Below are 10,497 nucleotides of genomic sequence, written 5' to 3'. Positions count from 1 at the left end.
CACGGAGTGTGGGCCAACGCGCCGGCGGCACGCTTCGTTGCGGACGCAGTGGAGCTACGGCTACTGTGCGTGCCTAGCACGGCCGTGTAAATGACCCGTTCTCTCTGCACAGGTCAGGAACTACCGTGCAGCAGTGTTGTAAATGGGTTTCTCTGCTTACAGGATTACGACTCTTCCTAAAGAAATCTTATCAGCCGGCCGGGATGGCCGAGTGGTTCTAGGCGCTACAGTCTGAATCCGCGCGACCGCTACGGTCGCAGGTTCGAAACCTGACTCGGGCATGGATGTCCTTAGGTTAGTTAGGTTTAAGTAGTTCTAAGTTCTAGGGGACTGATGACCTCAGATGTTAAGTCCCACGGTGCTCAGAGCCATTTGAACCATCTCTCCGTTTCTGGATAACTACTGGAATTGTCTTACGGACATGAGCTCTAATATATGTACCTAAAGGTCTACGAACACATTTTTCAATAGAAGAAATCTGTTTCATAGTAGCGAAAATGAGAAAATTGTCTCAGGTCTTAAGGTATGAATTTGAGAGCCAATATTTACTGGACATAGTTTCTTGTTTAGGTCCTTACTTCCACCTTTAAAAATATTGAGAGCAAAGAGTTGTAGTAGAAGAAATTTGTTCCAAAGTATCGATGTATTTCAGTGTTAGTGTTTGCTCGTTTTTTTATTTTTATTATTTTTTATTCTTTTATTGGAAGGTTCTTCCTGTCATATCACGCAATATTGACGATTTCTCCTTGAACGCTCTGGATATTATTCAGTTGCTTGTAAATGCGCAGACAAGTCGAAGTTCATTACTCCCTGGATACATCTTCACATGAAATCAGCTCAAATTAAAGCACTCCTGATGAAAACCGGCTTACGAACTCATAACATAACATAACATTGATGGGTGATATGCATGGTGATCCACAATTCACACCTTCTCATGAAAAAGTTTCGCGATTCTAGGGAAATTTCTGCCCCTGATTTTTCTGGAAGATACTGCCTGTTTCGAATATTCAAGATAGAGTGTTAATATGCGGTTAGCTTCATATACACACAATGCAGCATTTTCTCATGTTACTCTTGTTTCCGTATCTACAATGTCCAGTTCGGTCACTAAGTTACTTCTTTTGTGCTTCCATTAATGCTGATATCTTAACTGGATCCCCCGGATTAAAAATGAGAAAGTGGAACGGAAAACAATTTTCTTGACTGAGACTGAATGACAAGAGAAAGAATATTTAGGAGCTATAACTGGAAAATTAAATGTAGACTGAAATCTGAAGGAACCACTTTATGGAACTCGCCTCTTAGTTCCGGCATAGGAATGTGTCACAAAGGAGAGATTTAACAAACAAGAACTTTTGCAGCGAAGACAGCGTGTTGAAATACTTTTATTTCTACAGTGACCGAACGCGACAGGTTTATGGTTTAGGTGTCACTTTCGGACATTCCGAAATTGTTATTACCGTACATGAATCGTGCGACCGAGGCGCCACATTGGTTTGTCAAACACATAAAACAGAGTACTTAGAAAGTACGTAGCACTAACAATGTGTCACGGAGTGGAGGGGCTCAGATGGCTCGGAGCACTATGGGACTTAACTTCTGAGGTCATCAGTCCCCTAGAACTTAGAACTAACCTAAGGACATCACACACATCCATGCCCGAGGCAGGATTCGATCCTGCGACCGTAGCGGTCGCGCGGTTCCAGACTGTAGCGCCTATAACCGCTTGGCCACTCCGGCCGGTGAGTGGAGGGGAGTTTGTCCGTTGTAGCTAACGCCCATCAGCAAAGACAGCTGTCGCGCTGTCCGGTTAGTGAGTAAACAAAAACATTTCAACATGCGATCTTAGCCGCAAAAATCTGTATTTATCAGTAAAGATCAGATCGCGCCCAACAACATATGCAACTGCACAGAAGACATATGGTTAGAGTGTGTGATGGTGCGTAGTGGTGTGATTGGAAGGAAAATGATGAAAACATATAGTAAGAGCTAAAGAATAAACTCTGGAAAGACGACAATCTCTTTATTGAATGGAATTCTCTGGGATAAACACATAACAACTGATAATAAAATAAGGATTTTTAAAACAATAGTTAAGAGCATTATTACATATGGTTCAGAAGTGTGGACAACAAAATGGCAACTGAAATCAAAATTATTAGCCACAGAAATGGATTTCTGGAGACGTTCAGCAAGAATATCAAGACGAGAAAGAATAAGAAATGAAGTCATCAGAGACAAGATGAAATGTAAAAATTCAATTATTGATTTCATCGGGCACAAACAACTTAAATGGTATGGACACATCAGACGAATGGAACAGGAAAGGCTACCAAAATGCATAATCGACTGGGTACCAATTGGAAGAAGAAAAAGGGGACGTCCACCTGATACATGGATACAGGGAGTTCAGTCAGCAATGAGGAAGAACAACATTCCTGAAGATTTATGGACAAATAGAGAAGAGTGGAGAACAATAATTAGTGACTTACTGTAATCTAGAATAGGTGCTGGAAAAATGTACTCACATTGTAAATCCAGAATAATAATAATAAAGAATAGTAAACAACTTTTATAATTGGAAACCGACCACACTCTTAAACCAGTTACATGATGGTCGATGTCAGCTCTGAAATGTATTTCGTGACACAGTTCACATGGATAGGATTGCAGTCGTTAAGGGATTACCGCAAACCACTGGTGCGAGGCTGTTACAAAACACTTTGCTACCTGGTGAACGCATAACAAGAAACCTCACTGCCCGTCTCGGTAACCTCTGACCCTTCAGTCAGTAAACTCGGCATTTAATACTCCTCCGGAAAAAGAAAAATTCGGTACAGCTACAATACAAAAGAGGCGCAGTTCGAAAAGCTTTCCTCTGTTTTAATTCTTTGAAACGGCGATGTAGGTCCGAAAGAAATATGAGGTTCCTTCCAATTCCGAAGTATCTTGTGTTAAGAAGCTGCAGATAACGAAAGTAGCTGAGGAAATTCAATTTAATTTTTACTCTTCTGCGCACTATCGAATTACATCATAAACAACATTCTTTGGGCGGCCGAAAGCTGATGCGACCTGGTTCTCCAGTGAAGAAGCAGAGTCAAGAAGCATACATTATATGATCTCACATAAAGAATATCGGTTAAACTGAACTGCGCTACATGCAAGTTAAGCAAGTATCTGAAGGTAACCTACCAACTGAAGGACACGAAACAACAAGCTTCTTCAGAGGCGTTATATTCCATCCAAATAAAATCAACAGAAACTACTAGAAGGTGTGCACCGAGGTCGTGAATAATATTTTGTCGCAATTTGCATTATATCTTTTTTTGTCGAAAAGTAACAGCAGAATCATACTTGACAAGTATTTCTTTGATGACTCCCACACTCCCTTCCCTCCCACCCTACTCCTACGATTAATGTGTGGCAAACTTTTTTTTCTCTATAAAGTCGTTATTGATCTTCTAAGTAGTCATTTCTAAGCATTACACGTTTAGCCAATTTCTCTAAGAATGAGACAGCGTTTTCTCTCTCTCTCCCTAAATTAAACGAATAAAAATTGATGTTGATCACTTGAACGCTATGAATCTCCTTACATACCAGCTTTTCAATGTCTATGACAAAACTGTGTGAAACAGAAAAAGAGAAGATTCATGGCACGTGTCCGAAAGTCTTAACGGTAAAGACGTTTCTAAAGGAATGTAGACCTAATATCCTGAGAACCGCTCCGACAATTTTAATGTGTCAGATTCTAGAAACAGTCGTTACCTCAGCAGTTCATACAACAATTTAACACAAAGCCGTAACTAGTTATATAGGGCGCGTGTGTGTAACTGAAATACAGGTATGAGAATTTCAAAAATGCCTTCACATCTGTCAGAAGCTCGAGATTTGATCTACTTAGTGGTTCCTGGTAAAAAGAGGAAATACTCGAAAATATGTTACCTCTTTCCTTATGAACCGAATTATTCTTTTCTCGTTTGAAAGCTACTGGCCTAATTCAGTGTCATGCCACGATCTTCAAGTACCAAACCCGTTAGTGTGAAATACCGGATGGTTGGATCGAAAAGAAAGACGCATTTCTCATAACCACCCCCCCCCCTCCCCCACCGCACCCATTACCCGCCACCCGTCTCTTTTGTTCATCCCGTATCTATTCTCCACTGCTTATGACGTTTTCGTTGACGGGACTTCACCGCTAATCTTGCTTTCTACGGTGTAGAAAGTTTTCTAAATTTCTAAACGTTAATTGTACTTTTGACAAAGAGTGGGGCTGAAGAAACCATCCAAAAACCGGACGGAAGACGCAGTTGGGCCGCAGATGACTTTGTACGCTTTCCCTCGCAAGTGATTTATGCGACTATATCAGTGACGTGGTCAAAGGAAATCACAGTGCCATTTCTGACAGCTATGATGAACGAAGCGCTGCTCTGGAGATTAAAGTGAGGTAAGAAGGGCTGAAAGCAAAAATAAAGACTGTACAAGGATTGCAGCCGCTTACTGAAGACACTACTTCGGAATTAGTAATTCGATCAGATAGGTACTTCTGAACGACTGGGCAAAGTGCTCAAATGTCTAGAGCAATGTTATTCACAACATTTACGTACTTCTGCAGACAGCACTCTAATTTATCCTACAGCACGCTATAATTGTTCTGCAGACTCCGGAACTTTGTTCATGAGAGAGCTTGTACGACTGCACTTGCTACTCGACGCGCCTTAAGAGACTTGGCCAAGATTTATGACTGGCCTGGGTGTCCACACTTGTTGCCGAGTACATCGAGATCTTTTTCACGCCTCGCCTGAATAGTTATTGCAAAATTCTTTTACGACTTTAACCGTGTGCTTCATGTAAGCAAAGGAGGAAGGAAGACAAGTTGAGTGTTCCGCTGACAATGGTGACATTAGATTTACAGACAGCTCCGATTCAGCTTGATAGCTACGGGAAGGAAATCGGTAATGTTGAAGGAAGTATTTCAGAATTTACGCGAACTATCTTACGAAAATCACAGACAAATTAAAACTAATGAACATAATTTGAAACCCGTTCAACCTTATCAGCAGTGAAACTACCTAATCATTCCGTCACCGCACTTCTTCTCTCTGGTGTAGCTGTAATATGTTTATAATAAATTTGTAATAAATCTGCAATAACAATAAGATTCTCTCTCAGTCACACACTGTTGGAGCACTGTTGGACGAAGGCCATTATACTGTATTTTTTATTTACTTTTACTGTTCCTATTGGTACTCAGTTACAGTGCTTGAGACTTTACCGTGAATCCGGTGGACATGCTTTCGCAGCAGGAAAACTACCCCAACGTTGGAAACATTTGACTGCTGTTCTTACTATCACATCTTCTAATGACGTAACCCATAAAACTATTATAACCAAACTTATACTCCACATATAGCAACACTCGCTGAGAGTATAACTACATTGAACTACTCATAGTTCCATTTTGTTCCGACGGAAAAAAGTTCCCAGTTTATATTTCAGGCAAAGATTTGATTTATGTAGCGTTACGCTCAAATTTAGTTAGAAGTGACTAAGTCTATTCACAGTAACGTATCACGTGGAACTGTAGGCACTGGATGTGTTATTCAGGTTCAGTAATCATTTTGGTGGTCTTTCGTACTACTGTAACAGTCTTAGATATGATGATTTCTCTACAGTAAGATGCCGATATCATTAATGTATGAGTCCAGTGACAGTTCTGCAGCAAAGATTTTGAGATAAAACCCTTATTTTGTTATCATGGTTCCATATTTTCTACTGGTTTGTTGGAAGCCACTTCAACTTCTGTAATATTTCTGTAACCCAATCAGGTAACAATTATTTGGATACTCTTCTGATATTTAGTTGCAGACAGTACGATTATTCTTATGCAATTTTCATGTTTGAGTAGAGTTCACAAATTACTTTTATAAGTACTAAAAACGCCACTACGGGGTGCCCAGATTCTAGGAAATGTCAATCACTAATATGTTCCTAGCAACCTGGATGAATGTTAATATCAATTATGATTCGAAAATCGTGTTCTGATGCGACATACGAGGCAATCCCTAAATTATTAACGCTTTCATAAGAAAAGTTATTTACATTTGGGCATTTATGGAAACAGCTTGACTTTCAACCATGAACTGAGCATCATATCATCCCAGCCATCTCGGAGAAAAGGAACATTAAGCAATGACGAAATCCTGAAACTGGTTGGTGCAGACACATAAATTTCGTTTTCGTCTCACAACTTCCGGCACGCGATACGGTGACACATACTTACTTCTGAAGGTGATTTGAGATGAAGAATAAGACGATGTATGCATTACATCAAGCTGCTTCGTGTTACTTGTTCACGCTCCGAACAGCTCTGTCATTAGGACATCCAAATCTTACTTTTCTGATAATAGTTACAAACCCTTTCAAGTCTGACTTACGATGATGAAAGAGACTGGGGATATCGCATCTAAACTGATAATCGTGCTAGCAAAAGCACTTCAGTCTTAAAAGCATCTTTGTCTATTAACTGACAGTTATCAGGAACGGTACAATCTCTCTCTGCTGTCAGCTTACAAGTACGAATCCCAAATTTGGTATCTAAAAGGCTTTCTGAGGAAAATTAGACGAATAAATTTTGGTGTTATTTCGAATGTTTCTCCTGTAAACAACTGATATTTCATTCTGAATACCTCTTTTACGAATATTTCATCCGTTAAAAATGTACTGCTCCAAAATTTCATGGGACTAATAGAATGAAAAAGTTATTCTGTGACGCCTCGAGCAACTAACATTATGGAAAGGAAAGAACAGCAGTATTTTACGAGCAGAGAGTATCCAGTAACACGAAAAACCGACTAAAATGAAACCAGTTGCTTGTCTTCACACTAATAGATTATAGAAAGTTACAGACATACAAAACTGACTTTTGAGTACCCTGTTCAAGAATAACTCTGTTTCTCATATCGACTGTCTAACAAGGAATTCTTCTGGTATTAAGTTTTAGCTTACATACTGAAGTCTTCTTTGCATAAACAGTTCAACGCTGTAAGAAAAGAATTTCAGCAATTAAGGCGAAACGATGGACAGTTTAAAGTTTTCAAATAATCGAGGTGTGGAGCTGAAACCAGAGGTTTTTGAGCTCAAGCACAGAAACTGTCTACTAGCTTCAACCAGCAGACGAGCATTAAGTATCAGTAACGTGACATGAAGGAAAGTCTTATGCTATTTGCGGATAATTTACGGAATAAACTATGAAGATGCAGTTCTTTCCGATAACGTCGAAAGGTCTAATTTTTTGAAATAGTTGTTTTAATGTTAATATATTACAAATAATTTTCACCTAACATTTAATATTAGTTTTTACAGTCGCTTTTGGTCTATGGAATGAGAGAAAAAGATGAGGTGGATCTTGTCGACAAGTGCATGGTAATTTCCTTGAAGGAAGGAATATATTTTCCCACTATGTCAATCATTTTTGCTGTATATTTTATTGAAGGAAAAAAAAACATTCAATTTAAAATTAAGTCTTGGCCACGAAAGCCACTACTCCAGTGCACAGTTCCATAAAATAGGTCTTGATGAAAGATTGCCGGCCACGGTGGTCGAGCGGTTCTAGGCGCTTCAGTCCGGAACCGCGCGACTGCTACGGTCGCAGGTTCGAATCCTGCCTCGGGAATGGATGTGTGTGATGTCCTTAGGCTCGTTAGGTTTAAGTAGTTCTAGGGGACTGATGACCTCAGATGTTAAGTCCCATAGTGATCAGAGCCGTTTGAACCACTTTTGATGAAAGATTGTTGTAAAAATGTGTACTTATTCTAACCACAGTCGAAAACTAATTTCGCACTTCTATGTTTAATATTTGAGACATAGAGTTCACATTGAATACGATGGTGTCCTGTAAATAAATAATGTCGTTCTGTGGTCCAGATTCATATCCCTTATGGCATCCCTTAAGCACTTCAGACGAATGTCGGGTGTTCGTATCATTAAGACTAAATACCGTGGTGTTCCTCTCCCCAGATATTTCTTCGATTCCTTGTATAGTGAATATGGACGTTGGCTTTCATAATAATAAAAAGATACATTGGCGAATAAATACGCGCTGATTTAGCCCCAATGTGAGGAGAGAGAGCTAATGTATGCAGAGGAAGACGAAAAAGGGCGGCTGACATGTGAGTAGTTTCTAAGTTCAGCTGGGAGTGGGCTGACTTGGAAAATCCCTATGAGACATGGACCGATCAGGTGCAGCGGTGGAATTCAGCAAACAGACCTAGGGGGAGGTCACCAGACCGATGAAATTAGATCATCCTTAAAGCCTTTCGAAACAATAGGAAGAAACAACGTAAGATCACTTTAATTGAGGACAACTTCTGACAATGTACCTCGATGTTTCACATGGAGATATCTCATTATTTTGTGCAGGGTATGACTGGAAATGATGATGATGATGATAATTGTGGCAATAATGATTCAAAACTTGCGCTTTAAAAACACGGAAAAATTAGAACAAAATACTTGATGCTCGACCAGTCCACGGGTGTACTGCCGGTCCATAGTGTTCAACGGGCACAATATTTCGGCGATCAGACATGTCGCCATCATCAGGTGCGCTCACGAACAGTGCACCTTATCGCCGAAATATTCTGCCCGTTGTACACTATGGACCGGCAGTACACCCGTGAACTGTTCGAGCAAGAAATACACCGGGAGAAACTGAAGAATCACAAAATACTTGCTTATCCATCTTGTGCTGAACGTGTGATTCATCTCAACTGACGCCAGCGTAATCGAAAAGAGTCTAAAGTTGCTGCTCCCTACGACCTTTCAAAAGTCATAATTACGAACATTGATAATAATTATCTGCATTTCTTCACCTAGTCATGTAGCTATGCAAATGGGTCATTATATAGAAAGGGAAAAGGCAATGTTAAAAAGCAGTCCTGCAATGGATGATGTAATGAGCAAAAAGTTTGATACTCATCTTAATTAGTGAACATACTTATGGCTATAAATTTCTTCTTGCTATGGAATGAAGTAAGAGTCCGGGTTTGTCGAACATTAGTGAAGATACTTATTTACATTTACGTCGCATTTTGTTTTATTTAACATCCAGGCCGGCCGTTGTGGCCGAGCGGTTCTAGGCGCTTCTGTCCGGAACTTCGCTGCTGTTACGGTCGCACGTTCGAATCCTGCCTCGGGCATGGATGTGTGTGATGCCCTTAGGTTAGTTAGGATTAAGTAGTTCTAAGTCTAGGGGACTGATGACCTCAGATGTTAAGTCCCGTAGTGCTTAGAGCCATTTGAACCATTTGCCATCCATGAATGGCAAACCACTGACATTTATGCATCAGTCTTCTGCAAACTGATAAAGAGAGTTTTCTCTAAGGAATACACAAATTTTATACTGCTCACTGGCCTCAGTCAACGAGTAGATAAAACACTGCAAAAGGATTTGCAACACAAATTACAGTTTCCATCATAAGAAGTCGTACTTGCCGCACGTTCAGTATACCACATGAAGGCACACTCCCTACCTTGCATCAAGACGAAGACTGTACCACACGAGCCTTGACAAAGACTAAATACTTTTGATGCGTATGACAAACGATATATTACAATATGGGGTTATAGGCTGTTCTAGAACCGGCGGTTAGTATTATTAAATTCTGTACGTAATTTTCTGCATACGCGAGTGATCAATAACAAATAAATACCTCTCTTGAGATAAGTAAAATTTATAAACAAGAAAATAATTATATATTATCATACATAAATCTGAAACAGAGTTTTGTTGAAACTACAGTGTGTGTCTCATCGCCAAAATAATAAACATTTTATATTTTCTTCCACATGTCTGAAAACTGAGTCTGCTTTTGAAAAATTATAGCAGTTCTTGGTTTAACAGATAGTAAAATGTTATGAGAAAATCCGTAATCAAGATATTTTAATGTGGTAACTATATACCATTCATGGTCAAATAAAACAAATGGAATTTTAAGGCTAATCAACTTCCCTTAAAATCAAAAACCAAAATTTTTTTACAAACTATTAAAGAAAACCTAGGGAAAATATGAAATTTAAATAAATACCAGTTGACAAACGTGAAATTCCCATGTATTCGTTTTGCCAGTTTTCTATTAGAGACGAAAAAAAAGCGAACTGTGTTTCTAGCGTTTAAAAAATTTCATTTCCTTTTATTCATTAAGACATCTTTGAAATTATGAAACAGTCATACAAAGAAATCTGCATGATGTACAAACACGTAAGCACAGTAACCAAATTAAGAAACATGATCCAGGACAGCTACTGTATTCTGGGCGAAACTGCTTCAAGTGTCTTACAACAGATTTTGTAAACGTCTCTACGTCAACCCCTATTCATAGCTGTCATAGAGGACAATGAGTTTCACCATCTGGCGTTAGCGCTTCGCTGTTGAAAGTCGCCAAAACCGATACCAGATGTCAGAGACGTCCTTAAACTATCTGGCTGCAGGAGTGT

Source organism: Schistocerca nitens, chromosome 9, assembly GCF_023898315.1.
Source record: "Schistocerca nitens isolate TAMUIC-IGC-003100 chromosome 9, iqSchNite1.1, whole genome shotgun sequence".
In the NCBI taxonomy this organism is placed as follows: Eukaryota; Metazoa; Arthropoda; class Insecta; order Orthoptera; family Acrididae; genus Schistocerca; species Schistocerca nitens.
The sequence above is the reverse complement of the archived record's forward strand: the minus strand, read 5'-3'. Positions refer to the sequence as shown.